General features: G+C 37.4%; 1 long non-coding RNA gene across 1 annotated transcript in view; it reads right to left on the bottom strand.

The window, feature by feature from the left end:
- LOC114890171 overlaps positions 1 to 23,438 on the bottom strand; it is a 234,915-nt gene extending 211,477 nt beyond the window's left edge. Inside the window, exons 1-2 of the long non-coding RNA XR_003792260.1 lie at positions 23,322 to 23,438; positions 5,698 to 5,835 (exon numbers count right to left, since the gene is read on the bottom strand). This is a non-coding gene — a long non-coding RNA (uncharacterized LOC114890171). The remainder of the gene's footprint in view (positions 1 to 5,697; positions 5,836 to 23,321) is intronic.
- Positions 23,439 to 23,686: the final 248 nt, after the last annotated feature.

The raw sequence follows: 23,686 nt of genomic DNA, 5'->3' as shown, positions 1-23,686 counted from the left end.
GCGTAGCACAGGGAGATCAGCTCGGTGCTTTGTGACCACCTAGAGGGGTGGGATAGGGAGGGTGGGAGGGAGGGAGATGCAAGAGGGAAGAGATATGGGAACATATGTATAACTGATTCACTTTGTTATAAAGCAGAAACTAACACACCATTGTAAAGCAATTATACTCCAATAAAGATGTTTAAAAAAAAAAGAATGAATAACTAAAACAACACAAACCTAAAAAAAAAACCCACACCCTTTAGAAATGGAGGTGTAAAGCTTTTCTATGGAACACAATGGATTCTGCCACCTTATGTCTTTTTCCCTAATCAGTTAGAAGGAGGAAATGCCCCTGACTACAAATGGAAAATTTAGAATCAAACAATCAAGGGCCTGTTTTTATTCATAAACTTTAAAAGATTGTAGAAACTCCTAGTTGGAAGACACACAGAGTCATGTATAAATTGGTTATCAACCCTGGCTGTGCAAGAGGATCCCTAGGGAGTTATACATTTCGAGCTCCACCTCACATTACTGACTCATAATTTCCAGAGGTGGGCCCAGGAATTTGTACTTTTCAAAGCAATCTTTTATTTAACTGCAGGCAATCTGACCCTAGTTCATGGATTGGCATTCAAGAAAGGTAAGTCTGGACTCCTGACTTACTACCCCTGGCAAGTCTGCATCTTTGTTTTGCTCTCACAAAGCAAAGCATATGGCTATGGTGGCTAAGTGGTCCTCTGGTGCACAGGGAAGGAATGAGAAAATGTTCAGTGTCAAGCACTATGTTGGAAATGCTCGTGAGCATGGCTCCAGGAGCCAGACATCTTGTACTTATGATTCCTCCTCGGCCCCTTATTAACTGTGTGACCTTGGGCAAACAACTTAATTTTGTCTGTCTCAGTTTCCTTATCTGTAAAATGGAGATAATAGTAATAACCTCCTCCCAGTTTTGTTATAAGGACTGAATAAGTGGATGCATGTAAAGCATTTAGCATAGTGCATGGCACTGAGTACAGACAGTCCCTGACCTAACAATGGTTCAGCTTACAATTTTTTGATTTAGATGGTGTGAAAGCGATATGCATTCAACAGAAACTGTACTTTGAATTCTGATCTTTTCCCAGGCTAGTGATAATGCAGTATGATACTCTTGCGATGCTGGGCAGTGGCAGCAAGCCGTAGTTCCCAGTCAGCTCTGCGATCAAGAGGGTAAATAACTGATACACTTAAAACCATTCTGCATCCATACGACCATTTCATTTTTCATTCTCAGTACACTATTCAATAAATTACATGAGATATTCAACACTTCATTATAAAATAGACTTTGTGTTAGATGATTTTGCCCAAGTGTGGGCTAACGTAAGTCTTCTGAGCACATTTATGGTAGGCTAGGCTGAGCTTTGATGTTTGGTAAGTTAGTTGTATTAAATTCATTTTGACTTAATGATAGTTTCAACTTACGATGGGTTTCTTGGGTCATAACCCCATTGTAAGTCAAGGAAGATCTGTATATGAGCAAAAAATGATATTCTTGTTCTGATTGTTATTTACTACTCAGGAAAAAACAAAATTGTGAAAAAGATACTATTATCCTAATTTAAGAAAAGAAAACTGAGGCTCATACAAATTAAATATCATGTCCTAGTTAAACAGAGCTGGAAAGTGTTAGAACTGAAATTCAAATCCAGACCTGCTGACATCAAGCCCATACTCCTTACACCATAAGAAGCTACTTGAACACCTCAACTGATGGCTGAAACTACTACTTCCAAAGGCAAGAATTTTTTCATGGCATACTTCCGACAGATAATAGTAATAGTCTGATGCTGATTTATAAAGCAACTGTTGAAAGACCATTTGTTGAATCCTTACAAATGCCAGTTGCTACATGTAGCACTTCAGATAACATTGTTGACTGATTTGATCATTATGACAACCCTGCAGGTTAGTTGTTATTTTCCCTATTTATCAGACAAGGAAATTGAGGCTCAGCATGGTTAAATATGTTGCCAAACTTATACAATTAGTATGTGGTGGAACAGGTATTTGAACCCCTGACTTTCCAACTCCATCATTTGTGTACTTAGCCACTTTCTTGAGCCTCCGTTCACTGCTTCTGGTTTTTCTTAAGATGCTAATGAATTAAACACTTAGCTCTCTAGGTCAAGTTAACGTTTTGGTTATTTGGAAAAAGAAATGAAGTCATTATTTCCTAGGTTAAAATCCAAATTCCTTCAACACATCCAGACAGTGGACATGACCTCATTTTGAAGACTTTTCGCCACCGAAGTCACTCCTCTCTGAATATGCAATTGACGTGTTGGTCACTCAAACTGCGATGTGCTGAACTGTACCAGAGAGAGAGAGAGAGGGGACACCAAGCAGAGTCGGAGGCCCACTCCGACTTCCGCCCACAGGCAATAAGTGCTTCTAAATAGGTCCACATAGATGATTCATTGTCATATTAGTATTGTAGCCTCTTTTCTGTTTTAAAAGATAACATTATAAAGGAGGCTTTTTTTAAATTTGTTTTTCAAGTATTTCTACCTTTGTGGTTTAAAGATAGCCTGGGGTAAACCAAAAAATTAATATTTGAAATTTTTGTGCTAATTTCTTCACAAGCAATTTTTTGTTCAGACTCAGGTTTCAGACCAAAATGTATAATCTTTTAAAAGAGGGGATACACTTTCCATCCAGATGGGATATTGTTAATCAAAGACTATTTGGGTATATTGGTAGTTATGTGATGGATCAGAAACCTGTTCTCACTCTTACTTGATATCCACCTGTACAGAGAAATGATGCAATAACCAACTAATATGAATCCTACCATTTCAGGTTTAATTTTGAGCTCCCTTTACTTCTTGAGGATAAATAAGCTTAATGTCCACATTTCATGGTTTTTTGCTTCTACAGGGTAAGTGGTTGCTGCCCAGAGTTTCTCTGAGACCATGTGAATTCTCTTAATTAAAAATGTTTCTGTTTTAGATTATGGAAAAAAAAACCTCTTTAATAGGCATAATAATGTAGTCTTCCTTTTAAAAGTTTTAGCTTCTTTAATTTTAAATCATATGGAGTTGACTCAAGTCTCTAGAAATTGTCACATTATTAACGATGAAGAAATACTTCATAGCTGAAAACAAATGCGGTCATCTTTGGAAACTGGTGAGATGTTTGAAGAAAAAAAAAAAAAAGACACTGGTATGGATCTAGAAATCATTCAGATTCTTTCTCATGGTCCTATTCCAAGATGACCAGAGGGTTGGATGCAGGGAACCAATCTGTCTTGGTTACTTTTTCATGAGAATTTCCACTGATCAGTGAGAAAAATGTGTCCAGTAATATGAGCAATGAAAAACAACATAGTTAGTGGAACTGTTGTTTAGACTCCATGCCTTATCTTGACCAGCTTCAAAATATCATTGCATAATAAACTCTAAATTACTCATAGAAAATCTCCACAATTTCTAGAACTTGCTTGGGAATTAAGGATTAGTAGCCCAGATTCTGACATTGATCTTTCTGTTTCATGGACATTTAAATTTAAAGTTTGTTTTAGATTTGTTTAAAAAGTATTTTTGTAGTAGAAACTCTAGGCACTTTGGTCATTTCCTAACCTACTGGTGAACTTTTGAGTTACCACCTCCATATCTAGTCCTTCAGATTTTCTCTCCAACAGCACCCAGATATTCCTTTAAGGAATTCAATCGATTTCTAACTTGTACCTTTGACCCAACTCACCCCCATCATCAGAGTGGTTATTTCAGGGAAAACACATGTGACTCAACAAGAGCCAGTGAGAGAGTGAATCCTATGGCTTGGGTGGGGACCACAGGCTACTCTAAAGCAAAGAGAGATGAGGTCCTGAGGGAGAGCCAGTAGCTTCGGGGAGGCACAATGTGGCCTAAAGCCAAAACCAACACTTCAGGAAAGAAATTGGAAAAATGCTGATATGTGTTAAGGCTTTGGACCAAGCTTGATCCTCAGTTATGTGGATCCATTAAATTTATTTTATTATTTAAATCCCCTTTAATCACATTTTCAACAGCTTGTAGATAACTTTTCTGAGCCTCAGTCTTTTTGGTGGTTGTCCTTCTTTTTAATCAGTAAAGGGATGTTAATATTACCCATCTCATCAGGTATTTGTGATGACTGAATCAGATAACATCCGTAAAGCATGTCGTATGTGCTGAGTATTCAGGAAATATTTAATCCTGCTTCCTTTCTTTTCCTCTCAACTCACAAACTTCTGGGTACTGATGTGTCAGATCACTGAATGCTCCATCGACCCAGGGTGTTTTCAGAGAAGGGAGTGGTGTGGGATAAGGAGTGAAGTCATTACCAAGGCCACAGTTCCCAATGCCTCTCCTTAGACCTGACCCTACCCTACTGTCTTTCCCAGGTAGCATTAGCGGTCAGCCAGGTTGATGTATGTCTGGTGGAAAAACACTGACAGCTCCTCAAGGTAAGTGGTAAAACAAGTAGCTAGACAAACTGGATTTTTCTAAGAAGGACATCACGGAGGGGCAACATTTAAACACCAATGGATATTCTGTCTTTCTGGGATATCAAACTTACTCAAGACAATACATTTCTAATGCAGGTATTTAAAGATGGCTCTTAAAACTTTAGGAAGCTAGTGATTAAAAAGATGCCCAGTCTAAGCTATGCCAAACAACTACACTTAACTGTGAGGTAACTTTTTCATTCATTACACAATTTTGGAACAGGAAGAGATGAGCTCACTCCAATTCTTGTTTGATAAGAGGAGAGACAGAGGCCTAGAGTGGCGAGTAGTGAGGTGACTTGCCCAAGCCCTGCAACCAGCTGAAAGCAGAGCCAGGTCTGCCAATGCCCAGTTAATGCTCTTTAAACGGATTGTGCTCCTCAACCCCCCCGCCTCTGCTTAGCAGACTCCACTTCACTTTCCCTTACAAACCAAGTGTCTGGCAGACACATAAACACCCATCGGGTCTAACAAGCATAGCCAGTTTTCCCAAAGGTGGCACAATTGCCGTCTGTGAGTCAGCATTGAGTCTCACGGACACATTTCCCTGCTGTCGCGCATGGACCAAGCAACTCACGTAGCAGGGCACGTCTGATGTCTCGTACAGGGTTGGTTTCACAACCTCGGCACCACTCACATTTTGGCTGGATAATTCTTTGTTTAAGCAGCAGAGGGTGAAGTAGGGAGAAGCGAGGGTGCATTGTAGGATGTTTAGCAGCATCCTTCTAACCTGCTAGATGCCAGTAGCATCGTTTCAGTTTCAAAAGCTAAAAATGTCTCCAGATATTGTCAAATGTCCCAGGCAAGGGGATGCAAAATCAATCCACTGACAGCCGCTGCTATAGAGATGAGCCTTTTTGCACTGGGCTGTCCTGAAAATATTTTCCCTCGCAGTGCAGTTCTCGATGCAGGGAGGGGAAAGATTGGACATAAGATGTGATGTATGCTTGGGATTTGGAGTACCTCTTTTCAGGCAAATCAAAAAATTGTCAGTTCTACAGAACAGACTCTAATTCTTTACCTAATAGGTATTTAGGGTTGAGAGTGAAGACCAAACCTAAAAGGGTCCGATACCTTGTTACTATCACAAGAATAAGAAATTATACATTAAATAAGAAAAAAAAATAACTGGGAAGATAACTCCTATAATACAAGGGGATAACCAAAGGGAGTCTATGGAAAATAAGGGATTGAAAACTCACACATACTAGGTCCCCTTCCAATTCCTGGGCTTTCCTTTTTCTTGGATGTCCTTACAGAAGGAGCATACAATGTTTTCTCTCCTGACAACGTCTGCCAAACTCCTCAGCGCCATGGGTGCGGAACTCTTAAGGCGGAAGCTGGATGAAATGACAGAAGAGAAAAAGGATAACAGTGAGATGTAGAAATATGGAAAAAAAGAAACATGAGAGGAAGCAGAAGAAAAAAAAATAAAAATGAAAAGGGAGTAGGTATAAAGAAAAACTTGCCAGAGAATTCTAGCCCCAGTCCTAAACAAAATGTATTTTTTTTAAATTAGACTTTCTCAGCATGGATTCTTTTGGGGGGAACTAATGTAAAATATTTCTCTTTCAGAAAGTCTTGCATCAAAACAGCAATTGTGTTGCTGTCATTTAGAATACTTACCTATGTCAAATTCACATTATTAAATCTGATAGAACAAGAAATAATACCAAATACTGTACCAGTCCTATATAATCAGTCCTTCTGAATATCATAATATGCTGCTGCTATTCCAAGCTGTCCTTGGAGATATAGCTGCAGCCCAGCAATATACAAAAGGTTTCCCTTCAGCCTTTGTAATTGTCTAGGACAACACATTCTTACATTTTTAATCATCTAAAGCTTTTCAGATACACCAGCGTGCGCCTTCAATAGGACAATAAATGAGAACCAAGATTTCTAAGAGCCTTATGTTTCTTTCTTCTTGTGGTTGATAACATGCTGTGTCTGCCTTGTACTGGATACAGATGTGGAGCAGATAGCATAAATAGGGGAAAGTAAGAAGGATATGCATGCGAGGGCCAGATTCATCTGAGAGTGAAAATAATTTCCTCAAACCAGGAAGCCTCTTAAAAAAAAAAAAAAGAAAAGAAAAGAAAAAAGAGGGTATCCATTCATTTTAAGTGCTGAGATAAGACAATTTAGAATGATTTTCACCTTGGCACAAAAATCTTCAGCAGAAACAGCACTCTTAGAAGAGAACTGAACAGCAACTCTTAGTAGGGACAGAAAGGAGCAGAGGTACATACAAAAAAATGTAACCCTTCCAACCCCCAAAATTCTCTAGAATTATAAATCGGATTATGAATATGCCCCGCCATTGGGGGAGATACAGCATTAGTGATGTCACATTACTTTAAAAGAAAGCTCTTGGTTCAGCTTTTCTACATAAATAATGAAGTAAATACATTTCCCTCAAGTAAAGAAGTATCTCAGTGGTCCCCAAACCCGACTGGCAACTACAATCAGTTTGATCCTTCCCTATACATCCTGACTCAACAGTTCTGGGGTGAGGTATGGAACTCTACTTCTCACAACCTCCTTAGATTATTCTGATGCTTTGTCAGGCTCAGAACCCGCAGGAGAATTCAAGTTAAGGGAAAGTTTTTAAAATACCCTTGTATTTTTTAGCACTATTGAATATATTAAAAATGTCTCAATTTCCAAATATGTCACTAAATTTCATTCATTGCAAGGCCTTATGTGCCATTGACCTTTAGAGGTCATACAGCATTTTGTTGAGCTGATGAAAAATGTTGACCTCTACTCCAGAAAAACACACATGCCTAGAAAGGTAAAAAATTTATACGCAATTTTAGGGTGTCTATAGATTGCTTAAATCCATCTAGGGAGAAGAACGCCTGTTTGAATGCTTGCACTTGTGGTTTGTGAGAGTTAATAGTTCAGTAACTCCCCCTCAAGTTATAGCACTTAATGAGAGCCTGTGTGTTTCTTGAAAGAAAGATGCTACACTTAAGGGAACAGGCTTAAGAAACAATGAGGAAAGCCACAGGCAGTAATGCACATACTACAAGAGCCTCTTAAGTGGTCCCTCTGCCTCCAGTCTTTTCCCCTCCAATCCATTCTCCACAACTCAGCCAGAGGAATAGCTCCAAAGTGAGCTTGACTATAAGCTGCCCATGTATAAAACACCTCAAGGTCATCCTTCTGCCTTAGGGTACCACCCTAGGTTACTTGCTGTAGTAGTGAAGGGTGAGGTACCACCTTCAATTCTTTTCATTGCCTTGCCCTTCAGCATCACTAGATGCTTGCTATTTATTTATTTATAAATGTTTTATTTTTTTAAACATCTTTATTGGAGTATAATTGCTGTACAGTGTTGTGTCAGTTTCTGCTGTATAACAAAGTGAATCAGCTATATGCATACATATATCCACATATCCCCTCCCTCCTGGGTCTCTCTCCCACCCTCCCTATCCCACCCCCCTAGGTGGTCGAAAAGCACCAAGCTGATCTCCCCGTGCCATGCTGCTTCCCACTAGCTATCTATTTTACATTTGGTAGTGCATATACGTCCATGCCACTCTCTCAACTTTATTCCTGTCCTGTCCCTAGGTTTTTCAGAACCTTTTTTTTGTCCTTTAGATTCCATATATATGTGTTAGCATACAGTATTTGTTTTTCTCATTCTGACTTACTTCACTCTGTATGACAGACTGTAGGTCCATCCACCTCACTACGAATAACTCAATTTTGTTTCTTTTTATGGCTGAGTAATATTCCATTGTATATATGTGTCACATCTTTTTTATCCACTCATCTGTTGATGGACACTTAGATTGCTTCCATGTCCTGGTTATTGTAAATAGAGTTGCAATGAACATTGTGGTACACGACTCTTTTTGAATTATGGTTTTCTCAGGGTATATGCCCAGTAGTGGGATTGCTGGGTCATATGGTAGTTCTCTTTTTAGTTTTTTAAGGAACCTCCATACTCTTCTCCATAGTGGCTGTATCAATGTACATTCCCACCAACAGTGCAAGAGGGTTCCCTTTTCTCTACACCCTCTCCAGCATTTATTGTTTGTAGATTTTTTTGATGATGGCCATTCTGACTGGTGTGAGGCGATACATTATTGTAGTTTTGATTTGCATTTCTCTAATGATTAGTGATGTTGAGCATCCTTTCCTGTGTTTGTTGGCAATCTATATCTTCTTTGAAGAAATATCTATTTAGGTCTTCTTCCCATTTTTGGATTGGGTTGTTTTTTCGATATTGAGCTGCATGAGCTGCTTGTAAATTTCAGAGATTAATCCTTTGTCAGTTGCTTCATTTGCAAATATTTTCTCCCATTCTGAGGGTTGTTTTCTCTCTTGTTTATGGTTTCCTTTGCTGTGCAAAAGCTTTTAAGTTTCATTAGGTCCCATTTGTTTATGTTTATTTCCATTTCTCTAGGAGGTGGGTCAAAAAGGATTTTGCTATGATTTATGTCATAGAATGTTCTGCCTATGCTTTCCTCTAAGAGTTTGATAGTGTCTGACCTTACATTTAGGTCTTTAATCCATTTTGAGTTTATTTTAGTGTATGGCATTAGGAAGTGTTCTAATTTCATTCTTTTACATGTAGCTGTACAGTTTTCCCAGCACCACTTATTGAAGAGCCTGTCTTTACTCCATTGCATATTCTTGCCTCCTTTATCAAAAATAAGGTGCATGGGTTTATTTCTGGGCTTTCTATCCTGTTCCACGGATCTATATTTCTGTTTTTGTGCCAGTACCATACTGTCTTGATTACTGTAGCTTTGTAGTATAGTCTGAAGTCAGGGAGCCTGATTCCTCCAGCTCCGTTTTTCTTTCTCAAGATTGGTTTGGCTATTCGTGGTCTTTTGTGTTTCCATACAAATTGTGAAATTTTTTGTTCTAGTTCTGTGAAAAATGCCATTGGTAGTTTGATAGGGATTGCACTGAAACTGTAGATTGCTTTGGGTAGTATAGTCACTTTCACAATGTTGCTTCTTCCAATCCAAGAACATGGTATACCTCTCCATCTGTTTGTATCAACTTTAATTTCTTTCATCAGTGTCTTATAGTTTTCTGCATACAGGTCTTTTATCTCCTTAGTAGGTTTTTTCCTAGGTATTCTATTATTTTTGTTGCAACGGTAAATGGGAGTGTTTCATTAATTTCTCCTTCAGATTTTTCATCATTAGTGTATAGGAATGCCAGAGATTTCTGTGCATTAATTTTGTATCCTGCTACTTTACCAAATTCATTGATTAGGTCTAGTAGTTTTCTGGTAGCATCTTTAGGAATCTCTAGGTATAGATCATGCCATATGCAAACAGTGACAGCTTTACTTCTTCTTTTCTGATTTGGATTCCTTTTATTTCTTTTTCTTCTCTGATTGCTGTGGCTAAAACTTCCAAAACTATGTTGAATAATAGTGGTGAGAGTTGACAACCTTATCTTGTTCCTGATCTTAGAGGAAATGGTTTCAGTTTTTCACCTTGAGAACGATGTTGGCTGTGGGTTTGTCATATATGGCCTTTATTATGTTGAGGTAAGTTCCCTCTATGCCTACTTTCTGGAGGGTTCTTATCATAAATGGGTGTTGAATTTTGTCAAAAGCTTTTTCTGCATCTACTGAGATGATCATATGGTTTTTCTCCTTCAATTCATTAATATGGTTTATCACATTGATTGATTTGCACATATTGAAGAATCCTTGCATTCCTGGGATAAACCCCACTTGATCATGGTGTATCAACCTTTTTAATGTGCCATTGCATTCTGTTTGCTAGTATTTTGTTGAGGATTTTTGCATCTATGTTCATCAGAGCATCATTAGAGGCTTTTAAAAATACTGATGCATTGGATACCACCCCTCAACCAGTTACTTTAAAATCTCTGAGGGAAAAGATGAGAAAATCAAAGGGGGTGGGGGTTCTAGCATTAAAAAAGAGAAGGGAAGCGGATGAAAGAAGAGGGGAGGAAAGCAACTCCTGAGGAGATTCAGTTGTACAATGAGTCAGGACTGAACTGCTCCCAGTCCAGGACCCACCATGCTACATCTGGCCTCTAGGCTTTCTATGTGTTCTTCCTTCTGCTTACAACAGTTTTCTCTTTGTTTCTTTACTAAGCTAACCCTACCCTTACTTATTTCTGAAATCAAAATTCGCGGGGCTGGATTTCTTTTCCCTAATATGTGCCGTCAGTGGCTCATCTCTATCTGACTACATCATAAGCAGTTTAAAAGTAGTAGGGAGGTTTGGTGTTTTGTTTTGTTTTTATTTGTTTCCAGTTCTAGAACCAGAGCCTAGTACTAAATCTAATACACAATATAGCCACTTATAAGTATTTGATGAATAAGAAAAAATTCAGGATCCACATATTAGTATATTCAGATTACACCACAGTTTAATGGTTCTTTACTTGGAAGGGCATGTGATACCTCAACATGGATACTTGATGGTGTAGAAGAGAATTTTTCTGTTTGCTCTGATCTCTCTTAGAAGATAGTAGCCAGAAAGGGAGATTAAACATATCTCAGTTTGTTGTTCAAGCTCTTCCTTTTTAAAATTATCCTTCTAAGACTTCTTCCTGGCATCTAAAGGAAGTTGGAAATACTGTAGTTTATCATCCAATAAATATTAGTTATTTAAGTGACTGAATAAGTGAACAAGTTTCAGTTTGTGAAACTTGGGTCTACAGGCCTATAGCTTATGAACCTGCAATGTGTGAAAAGCATATCTCTCAAGTACCTTTGGTCTGAAGTTTCTCTACAAAGACAACTTGATACTTGTTATGGTAGGTAATTTTGTAATAACAGTATCACTTTGGACATTTTTCTTAGAATAGACAATAGAGAACGTTTTTTGAGCACTCTCTATATGTCACTTACTTTTCCAAGGACTTCAGATGTATTAACTGATTAATTCTTTTTTTTTTAAATGAAGTATAGTTGGTTTACAAAATTGTATTAGTTTCAGGTGTACAGCATAGTGGGTTTTTTTTTTCTTTTTCAGGTTATAATCCATTATAGGTTATTACAAGATAACTGGGTAAAATTCCCTGTGCTATACAACTCATTAATTTTTTACAACCTTAAAAAGAAGTTTCCATTATGATCCCCATTTTACAGATAAGGAAACTTAAGCACAAAGAGGTTGTTTAACTTCCCTAGAATTATATAGCTATTAAATAGAAGAGTCAGAAGTCAAATTCTAGCATCCTGGCTCCAGAGCCCATGTTTTTAGCCACTTCACTAGACTACCATTTAAAAGACAGCAGCAAGACTACAACACTGTTTATTTTATGAAATATGTATTCCATCAGAATCCATACCTGCAATTGGATTTCAAATTTTTAGGGAGGAAACTAAACTTTTCTCCTCTGTGGCCTGGCTAAATAGAGGGCTGGCTAAGTTTTTTTCTAGAGAGAATTTATCAATATGCATCTTTTCATAGGCTTTAAAATCTATAATAAAAGCCCATGTTTCTATGGACTTATTCTTTTTAGGTCAGGGAATACTTTTTGTCATTCATTACAAAATGTTTCTCTTCCTTCCCAAATAGAGAGACAGCAAGAAAAAGAAGTTAAAAAAAAAAGAAATAAAGATAAAAATGGAATGTATAAAAATTGGAGAACAGAGATCTAAACATAATGCCCCCCCTAATTTTTTAAATTATAATTTTAATGTTATAATATTTTTGAGACCCTATGTACCAGTTAATGTGCTAGGTGCTGGTAATCTGTGAACACACCTGATCAGGTCACTTGCTAATTAATAAGTAAAGATATCACAGAGATAATTTCAGATAGTGATAAGTGCTATGAAGAAAATAAAACAAGGTGTTTTGGTAGAGAGTGAGTAGATGGTGGGGTTATTTTCATTAATAATAAGTGACCCCCAAAAATGTAGGATGTAAAATTAATCATTTGGAGCTGAGATTAGTTAAGGGTTTTGGTTACAAAAGAAAGCATATTTCACTCTCTGAGTTGTCTTTAAGTTTTACCTGTAACTAAATTTACATCAAACTTTAAAATTCTCTTTTTGGCTTTTCATATTTTGTACCTGTAATATAAAAATGTCAATCAGTCTATTTTTTTCCCTTCCAAATGATGTCAGACCTGCAATTTGGGGAAATTTTATCTCTGTGATGTTTTCTATCAGTCGGTGAATTTTTCATGGAAATGCTTTTGAACAGTGGTATTCCCAACCTCATCAATTTAACTGAAAGACTAAGAATAATTAATTGGAAGTAAAATAAGAGAATGGGTATTTTTGTGTAGATATTGCTTAATTTTACTTATAAGTCTGAACTAATTCTTGAATATCACTATCATCCTAACAGAAAATAAAAAATGAAGATGAAACTAGTGATGTTTTAATAACTCACAAATTTACAGCTTGTATGATTAAAATATGAAAGAGTAAATTTGCACATTTCCATAGTTCAATTAAAAGTTTTTAACTATTACAGAGTTTAAACTTGAAAAACTGAAAATAAGTTCACTGTGATTTTTCTTATCTTCAGTTGTTTTCTATCGCTATTTCCTCCAACCATGTTTCAAATCAAAACTACACCTTGGTTAAACATTTGCCACTCGAGTCACTCGTTAAAATAGAATTTCTTTCCTGGGTTGTCTATTATTCGTTCTGAATGGGATTAGGCATTTTGGCTACATACAAACCCAAAGGTTTCACGTTGGTCCCTTTTGAAAGATGTAGTATTATACACACTCCCTGTCTTTAAAATAATAATGGCCAAAACAGAAACAACAGCCTTCACCATGCCACATCAGGAATTGTTCTCTACGGTTCAGTAATTACAGTACGTATTTTGTGAGACAGCCCTTGAAAATGGCTCAGAATGCTTCCATTTTTCCTTTGGACCTCAATATATTGTTGGTAATAAAATCTATGAGTTCTGCCAAACACAAAATTGCAAATTGAGACTGTACAGGGACTGCCAATCCAATCTGTCACTGTTTATAGTTACCATCGTTAGTTTTAGGCTACAACTAAGGCTGAGACTCTATATTAGGCTTCTGACAGGCTGAATACATATTTGCTTGGTAATTACACTGAAGGATGTATAGCACTCATGTGGTATTTTTACTGAATGTGTATTGCTGATAAATAGAGATGACTGAAATTGTGTAACATCTGACATACCAAAGGTCTACATAACAGCACCTTTACAAGGTTTCTCTTTTGGAGATTAACTAGTATTACTTACTGAGAATTCAAGGTTGTTAAGTATAACAACAAAAATTAACATTTATCCAGTAATTTGCAATTTAGAGTGTTTTCCTTCCCACCTAATTATTGGACTCTCACATTAATACTTTGAGATAGGCACAAATAATTCAGTGCCCAGTCAGGAAGACAGAAAAGCCATGACTTGGATCCAAGAACATGGACTTCAAGTTAGAATATGCCGAGGCCAAGGTGTTCACCTCAGTGTTCAAAGTTCAGAAGTGTATATTACCTTAAGCCCTTTCTAGAAGTGAAAATCAGTAAAGTTAAGTCTAGAGACCAATGCTGACCTAAAACAAATAGATTGTCAGTTATTATCCAGCAAAACTGGGTTCATGTGGGATCAGCAAAGAATTATATTTCAGGGTCTGCAATAATGGTGAGCCACGTGCAAGTCCTTGCAAGTCAAGGGGAGAACTCTTTTCATAGAGAGGAAAAGGAAGTTGGGAGGGCTGTAGTAAACAAAGAGGCCATGGGTTTTCATTGGCTAAGTCCTTGCCAGGAAAGAGACTTTCTTCTTCCAGTTGAGCTCTGCTATTGCTACGTAAGAGCTCCCCCTTCTGGTCATTCCACTCTATTTATCTGAGATTTCTATTCATTAATTTTCTACACCAATGTGTTATATGCTGGCAAGGAGCTCTGAATAGTAGGTTTTAAAGTTTGGCTTATCATCTATTTTAAAAAGAAAGAAAAAGAGAGAGGGGGAATGGAAGGAGGGGAGAAAGAGAGAGGGAGGGAGGGAGGAGAGAGGGAGAAAGGAAGAAAGAAAGAAAAAGGGAAAAAAAGAAAGAACACTTTATTGCCTGTGTAACATAAAATTGTTCCACACACTGAGCATTTCGCGTTCTAAAGGGCATGATCTTATTTTCAAGACTTCTAGTGAGTTCTCAGTACGGTTTCTAACCCCTCCCTGACTCTAAACTCTCTGTGCTCCAGTTTTTCCACCTATAAAACTATACATGCACACATACACACACACATGCAATACACTTCAATATTATTATAAGGATCAGCTGAGACAAGCCATTAAAAGGGGAACCTCTTTCTGTCTTTTTGTTTTCCTCTTTGATGTGTGCATTTTAAGACTATCCAAACTGAAATATATCTGTGCACTGTTTCAGTAACAGGGACCTGATTACAGAATTACACTGAATTAGGAAAAACAGATTTTGACACTGCTCTGCCCCAAAACCACTGTCCTCCTGCTGCATGTCTCCCAGACCAGCAAGAGTTCTCTACATCAGGGGCCAACTGGATGAATGCCAAATACTCTACAGAGTAATCCTGCCTCAGCTTTTCTGTTTTAAATAGGACCTATAAGTGTCTGTGAATTAAAAATTACTATTCGGAGGGCCTAAGTATAGTTTCTGTTTTTATAATAGGTAAATCAAATTCCACATCAGAAGCTTAGCTAGGCTGGTTGTTTTCAAAGTATGATGATTAAGGGACTACATATGTTATGATCTGAATTCCTTGAGTAAATGGTAATAGCTTTGGATAAGGCAACAATATCCATTATCTTGAAAACTTTTCTGTTACTAATCTGTTCAATATTAGTTGGTCTGTTCATACTGACTTCTGCATTCTGTAGTTAATTTAACCTGAAAACAGAGTAACATTTGCAGTTACAAAAATAATTTAGCTAACATTCTGTGTGCTTGCTAAGTGCTAGGCACTGTCCTAAGCAATTCACATGAATTAACTCATTTATTCTCACAACCATCCTGTTACACCTTCTTACAGGCAATAAAACTTAGGTTTAGAGCAATTAAGTAACTGTCCCAAAGCCTTACTTCTATATGTGACTTTCTGGAATTAATTTAGCATTAAAAATATAAAGCTGTTACCTCTGTATATTTTTTTGTCAAGAAAACAGTTACCATTCTGATTCTTAACCAAAATTAAAGATAATAATTTTGTTCACAAATTGTTTATAAAGTCACAGTAGTGGATTAATCCTTTTAGAGCCTTTCTTATGGCTCCGTTTACACAATTGTGTTTAAATATGTAGATAATCAAATCCACCGTATTGGGAAGGGGCCTCTAGGGCATCAGAACCTTTATATGAAATGAACTAGTAAGTTAAAGTTGGTGAAGAGATATAAAAAAATTTCAGTAGTAGTAAGAGTGTTGCTCCTGTTCTCTCTTTCCTGGTTTTACCTTATTCTTTCTTTGTAAGAAAAAGAGCAGTCTTGTAATATGTAAACTGACTTGACTTTAGAGAAGAGGCCTTTCATTACCCTAGGGAGTTGGTGTTAATATGCATTCAAGGGCTTCCCTGGTGGCGCAGTGGATAAGAATCTGCCTGCCAAGCAGGGGACACGGGTTCGATCCCTGGTCCGGGAAGATCCCACATGCTGCAGAGCAACTAAGCACGTGCGCCACAACTACTGAGCCTGCGCTCTAGAACCCGTGAGCCACAACTACTGAAGCCCACACGCCTAGAGCCCGTTCTCCTCCACAAGAGAAGCCCACTCACCGCAACGAAGAGTAGCCCCCGCTCGCCACTAGAGAAAGCCCGCGTGCAGCAACAAAGACCCAACACAGCCAAAAGTAAATAAATAAATTAAAAAATATGCATTTAATAGTTTACAGTGAATTGTGCTTTGAACTACTGCTTTTATTTTTCCAAAGAGGGTATCCAAGGATTGTTTGTCCATATCCACTTTGCCAAGAGGACAAAACCATATCCACAGCATTCATTCAATGCAGTGGTCCATTGAAAGGGATCTCCCTGGATGGTCATAATACCAAATCTCTCTTACACAGATGGATGTGGTTAGGCTGAGAAATTGAACAGGTGCTGATGATTCCACAGTAAAGATCCCTTGTTCTTCAGGTTTTTCTTGTATCTGAGTCTTACTTTAAGGCCAGGATGATTTACTGGTGGAAACAAGACCAGTATTCTGGTTTTCAGTCTCAGTTTTGCCATGGAGAAAGGCTTTGAAAGGCAATGTAACAACCATCTCTACTGCAATTAACATTAGAGAAAATTTCAGATGATGCAAAAAGCTACACCAGTTTCTAAGAGTGCTTTCCCCTGCCTTATCTGATTTTATTTTCTTGTCTGTAAATTAGGAATGCTTCTAATTTACCATAGTGGTGGCCTGAAAATGGTCAAATGGCTGCAAAGTGAAGCTGCTAGTGCTACCATATGTTTTTTATGATGACTACTGTCGAGATTTCAACACTATTTTCAAAGTAAGCTCATGCATACTGGTAATTTTCATAGATCCCTTAAGGGAGCATACTGTGCTTCTAGAAATCTCACCTATGGTCCCTCTAGGGCAGTAGTTCTCAAACTTTTGCATGCATCAAAGTCACCTGGAGGGCTTATTAAAATACTGATTGCTGGGAAGCATCTCTAGAGTTTTGATTCAGTAGATCTAGAGTGGGGCCCAGTAATTTGCATGTCTAGCAAGTTCTCAGATGATGCTCATGCTACTGGTCCAAGGACACTTCGGAACCACTGATCTAGGAAATGCTAGAGATATATTTGTTGGGGTTATTATGACCATCCAGTGAGGTCCATTTCGAAGGGCCACAGCATTGAATGAATGCCATGAATATGGTTTTGTCCTCTGGGTAATGTGGATATGGACAAACAATCCTTGGATATACTCTTTGAAAAAATAAAAGTACTAGTTCAAAACATTTGTTGTAAACTATTAAATGCATCTTAATATCAAGTCCCTAGGGTAATGAAATAAAGATCATAGAATGTAGATGGGGTGGAGGTGGCAGATGGAGAGGAATATTTGTAGGTTTAAGACTGTTTTAAATGTCAGCTCTTCAGTATTTTTTAACCAATCCCAGAAGACCATGCAGCTGAAAGGAAAGACAACTGACAGAGAGGAGAAACAATTCTAACATGAGCTGAAGTAAACAAGGATGCATTTCTTTATCTCTCTCTAGTGGGAAATATTCAGTAGATCATAAGAATTATAGATTAGTGCTATCATCCAATTTTCAAAAATAATCTGAATCTGTACAATTGTTCCATTTTTCTCAAGATGAAAAGAGAAAGTTATTTTCTGCTCAATTTTTCTTTGTAAAAATGTTCTTGTATAAAAGTCTGAAAAAATGAAAAGTGTTATCCCAACTCTTTTTTTTTTTTTTCCCAACTCTTCTTAATGTATAGGTGCTTCTTAAGGGTACAGTTTCACAAAATTTTCAAGTGGCATCAAATTTCATAATTTTCATAAACTGCCCTTGTAATAATACCTAGAATCAACATCTCTGAAAAGTTAAAACCTACTCCTATATTTTTATATCACTTATTCTCAAAATACCTCTGGGAGGATGCAGGCAAGGTATTATTAAACCCATTCTACAGGCAGGACAACTGAGGTCTAGACTGCTTGCATCACCTAGCAAACTAGTGGGGCAGAGTCTGTTATTACACACTTGTTTTGGAATTTTAACAACCTTCGTTCATTTTAAAGCCACATATTATGTACTATTAGAATAAAAAGTGTTCTATTTTTGAATCAAAGCTTTGTAAAATGCCAGGTTATTTAATCCTAACTGATCTTGGTGAACTTTTTTTCTTACTATTAGCACATTCTTATTAACTCTTTTCTCTGTTTTAACAAACTTACATATACCATTCTCATTTTTATAATGATATTATTTTGACTTTTTCTTCTTATAAAACTGTGACAATTTTAGAAAATACTTAAAATAAAAATATTACAAATAAAAATAACCTATCATCCTATTACCCAGAGATGTCTACCAATGCCACTTTGTGAACATCCATCCATTTATTTTTCTATAAGATCCTTTAAGATGGAAAAGGATTTTTAATACTTTTATATTAAAAATATATGCTGAAATTCTTTCTATGTTATGAATACTTCTTATGACCTTTCTTCTGATAAATGTTATTGAAGTACAGCAGACATGCAGAAAAGTAAACAAACATCAGTGTACAGTTTGATGAACATTCACAAAGTGAACACACCCATGTATCAGTCTGAGACCAAGAAAAGAACACTGACAGAACTCCAGAAGCACTCCGTGCTCTGTGCCCATCTCCAGTCATGAGGCATCCCCAAAGTTAACCATTAGTGATTTTTGCCTCTTTTTAACTAGATATAAATGACATATAGTATATACTCTTTTGTGTCAGGCTTCCTTTGTTCACCCTTGTGTTTATTAGATACATTCACACACAAACCCTTCTTACTGGCTGCACAGTATACTATTTAATGGATTACTATGATTGACTTCAGCATGAAAGCTCTTCTATGGGACATTTAAGACATTGTGAATTTCTCACTGTCATAAACAATGTTGCTATGAGCATCCTTATTGATTTGTTCACATTCTTATACAGTCTGTAGGATAAGTTCCTAGAAATGGAAATGCTGGTTGTAAAGATATCCATGATGTTAAGACTTTTGATGACTATTACCAGCTTGTCCTTTAGAGTAGTGAAAATATATTTCCACCAGTAGCATGGGAGAGAGCCTGTTTTCCAATATCTTCTCCATCAGTTCATGTTACAATTTTCTTTAATCCTTAAAGTTCTGATGGCTTCTGGTCTCGGTGTTTTAGCGCTATTAATAGCAATATTTCTCAATTCAAATCTTGAATTATTTCAGAGAGACAAGGACCAGCTTTTCTTTTTAAAGTTAAGTTACCTTTATATAATATGGTATTTGTATGCACCGGACTTTTTGTTTTGTGTATTACTCTGGAGTTACTAACGCTTCTTAAATGCTAACAGACATCATGATATAGGATTCCTCGAATGTGTACAGCCTGACCTAGCTAAATATCTCACTGCTCAAAAATGTATTGTTCCAGAGTGTGAAAGGAAATATAAATACTGTGTTCTTTATGTCTGTATTTTAATCTCTTTCTATTCCCTTAAATATAGAGATTTACTAGTCTTAAGTAATAATTACTGCCCCATGTTTTCATAACTTGAATGTTTCCTTCCCTAAAGTCTTTTTTTTTTTTTTTTTTGCGGTACACGGGCCTCTCACTGCTGCAGCCTCTCCCGTTGCGGAGCACAGGCTCCGGACGTGCAGGCCCAGCAGCCATGGCTCACGGGCCCAGCCGCCCCGCGGCACGCGGGATCCTCCCGGACCGGGGCACGAACCCACGTCCCCTGCATCTGCAGGCAGACTCTCAACCACTGCGCTACCAGGGAAGCCCCCTAAAGTCTTTTTAAAGAACGTTTTTCTTATTCTGAAAATAACATTAATGTATGAAAATATAGATAAGTAGAAGAAAACGAAAATCATCTGTATTCCCTCTACCCCATTGCTTGTTTGTTTGCTATGTCTCACTGCAGTCTTTCTGTTGCACATTTATAGAATTATTTTTCACAAAAAATGAATTGTACTGTACACGCTGTTTTGTAACCTGCTTTTCCCTCTTAATATATCATAGACAGTTTTCCATCCAATCATTTCTTGATCCAAATAACATCACTCACTCAATTAGTGTGTTATATACTCACATATATTTTCTTCAAAGTGCTTTGTAATCACCAAACTATAAAGAAGGTGAAAGTTCCTTCTTCTTGTGGAATTATCTGGCAACTACTGTGTTTGGTGTTGAAAGAGTCTTGGCATCCTGGGACCCAGGGAGCCCAGGTGAGAAGGTGTTTATTGATGTGATTTTCCAGGCTCTAGCCCATGTCCCACACCCCACCTCAGTTTGCTCCTAGCACCTCTGTCTGACCAAAAGGAAAAGCAGCAATCCACCTTCTTGACTTTAAAGTACATTTCAGTTTCCAGTCATGAATCCTGAATGCAGAGATCTGCAACTTTCTTGGATCTCTGCTAAACAAGCTACTTTTGGGAAGCAGTCAAATGGCAACATTTGTTTCCCAAAGCGTCACTGTTAACTTCATTTATAAGCATGCCATGCTTATCAATTAGAAGTGCTGTCTCCACTCATAAAATGTCTAAGCTGATGGTACAATGGTTAGTTAACTTAAAAAATAGGCAATTACTATATAAAACATACAGTTTTAAATTAAATTAGTTAGGCTTTGGAATGGGACCAGTATTTTTCTAATTAAATGTGGGTCTGGGGGGCAGGGAGCTTATTACTGTAGTTCCACAGCAGCATAATTATTTTCAGGAATATTCCTTTCTAGTTAACCTAACAGAAACTAGTGTATATTTTTAGTTGTTTTACTTTGTATACTTGAACAGACAATCCAATGAGAGATACTGACTCCCTGATTTAACTTTTTGCCCAGAAGAAGATAGGTAACTGTTATAAAACTTGGCTTCAGCCAGGGGAAAAAAAAAGAATCTCTCTGAAGATCAACTATGATTTATTTACCAGGCCCAGTCAATGTTCGAGCATCTTACAGGGTGTTAAGCGTGACAATATGTGTTTGAAAAGTTTGAATACACAAATCATTAGGTCCAGAACTAAACTTGAGATGAAAGGTCACTGCTTTTTTCCACCAAGCCATCTAACCTCTAGTTTAAGCACAAGTATAAAACCATCTGCTTACCAGGAGGCCCAGGAGCTCAAAATCCATTAACACCATATGTATCAACAGAAGTGTGACTTCAGAGCCTCAAATGTTTTCAGTTTCTTTTCTTCATCATTATCTGCCAGAAACTTAGCTGGGATGCTTTCCCTTTCCTTCAAATGCATTGAATTTCAGTTTAATTATGCAAGTCCCTTTCTTATTAAGTAATTACACACATTTTCTCATCTGTGTGTCTATATTTCAGAAGTAACTGCTTCATTTTGTTGAAAATTAACCAAAAAGGGGGAAAAAGGATTTTATTTTCAATTTCCCTTCTTCTTCCCTTGGGGAACTAACACATCTTTCAATACATCACAAGATAAAGATGCTGACTCAGTCTCTTAAATAATCTCTTAAGTCTCCGGCACAGCCCTTAATGAGACAGAGTTTGCTGTACAAGAAGTTTTATTAAGTGAGTGAAAAATAACTTTTCCTCCTCCAAAAGTGCCCTTAGTGAAATAATTTAAGTCTGAAGCCAAACCCTCCTATACTTATCCCAAAACACAGGGAAGGTCAAACAACACAATTTCAAAATGACAAAATGGCTACTTAGTTGGAAATCATACTTTGGAAATCTCACCCAAAATGAGAGGTTAACTGTGGTCAACATATGAAAGTAAAGTGCTCGCCAACTGGAAAAAAAAAAAAAAAAGACAAATCAAGCAGATCTTCAGAGAGCAAGGAAGAAAAAAAGTGGGAAAACTTCTTATACAGTTCATAATGATTGTGCCTTATTTATGTGGATGGAGGTTTTGTCCAGATAATCTTTTGCATTTGTGGCTTATAAAACATAAGCATTTTTATATCAATTACCTCACTCAATCCTCACAACAACCTTAAGAATGAGGCAAAAAATAAATTACCTCCCCCAAATTACAGATATGTGATCTGCAGTTCAGGATTATTAAATGACTTGTCCAAGGTTCTATGTGGTTGGTCAGTGGTACATGACCACTGACTTTGAATAAGTCCTGCCCTACTGCCGTTTTAAATTAACTGACAGAAGATTATTTATAGTATAGAGGTTCTTCCCACGCTATAGTGACTCAGCTGTATCGGTGGAACAAAGGGAGGTTAAGAATTATTGGCATATATATTCTACATAAAATGTTAAATTCAAGTGGTTAATTTCAGCCTGCTCCAACCAAATCTTTCAAAGATGCTTATATTCACACAGTAACCACAGATATTTAAGTTCCTCTTTTGTTTATGGCGACACTGGCTGATTGAAGTTTCACTGATTTGTCTTTTTGCCTGCTGGCAGAACAATCCAATGGCAAAACAGCAGGAGGGGAAGGGAAGAAAACAAAATATCTGTATATTTTGAAAACTCAAAAATAAAACTTTGATATTATGGATTGACTATGAAGTAGCATCACCCTGAGGATTACTTATTGATCTACTAGCTGACTACCAAGTAGTCTCCTAACTTGTCTTCCAGTCTTTTCTCTTCCCTGCTTCCCTCAAGCGTATAAATTGGGGGCAGATTATTCCAGCTGTAGTTACTTTGTCCAAACGCTTCCATAAGCTGGCTAAGAAAACATAAACTCTTCACCCTGGTATTCAAGGCCTCTGCAAAGTAATAATACCTATCATTTATTAAACACCTATTATAGAACAGACATCTCAAAACGATCCTGGTAAATATATGATTAGGTTAATTTTAGAAGGGAGAAAACCGAGGCTGAGGGAGGTTAAATAACTTTCCCTAGGTTGGGTATTTATCCAGTGGTGGCACCAGTGTCCCAGCTCAGGCCTGCTTTACTCCAAAGTCCAGCCTGACGGTCTAGATTTGTTTCTGACCACTAGGCCATACGTAGCCTAAATTAACAATAGCCTCTGGTGCTAGTTTGCAGTCGTTCCTAGCCCTATCACAGTTCTGTGCTGTGGTCGCGGAGTTTTTCCACCTGGAATGTTCTCCCCAATCCTACTGCCTATAGAAATGTTAGTTCTTCAGGATGAATCTCAAACATCACCCCCTCCTTGAAGTCTTTGCTGAATCTTATCTCCAGCAACCTCTCACACGTAAAAAACAATCTCCCTCTTCTTTGAATGCTTTTAGATTTTTGCATAATTCTTCTGGCACTTACCTTCTTTTATTGTGGCTCTTTTCCTGTCCTCATGAAAAGTTTGCAAGCTTCTTGAAAACAGGAACTTGGATTTATTCATTACTCATATCCCTAGCAGAGATTCAGTGTAGCAGGGATTCAGAGCTTCCGAATATAGATTTGTGATGTTGAATAAGAAACACTGCCTAGTTGTAGTCCAACCAATGAGAAGCCTCCATACTTTAGACTCCCAGCTTCCACCAATGAATTCTTTTGTTATTATAGCCCTGCCCAGCTACCTCCTTTTCCCTATAAAAGCAAGTTCTGGATTTGACTAGGATCAGCCATAGTTCAGAAACGTAGGTTGGCGATTTCTTTGGCTGTTTCTGAGTAAACTTGCCTTTGCT

The sequence above is a fragment of the Monodon monoceros genome, unplaced genomic scaffold, assembly GCF_005190385.1.
Source record: "Monodon monoceros isolate NGI ecotype Baffin Bay Population unplaced genomic scaffold, NGI_Narwhal_1 Super_Scaffold_11, whole genome shotgun sequence".
Taxonomy (NCBI): Eukaryota; Metazoa; Chordata; class Mammalia; order Artiodactyla; family Monodontidae; genus Monodon; species Monodon monoceros.
The sequence above is the reverse complement of the archived record's forward strand: the minus strand, read 5'-3'. Positions and strand labels throughout refer to the sequence as shown.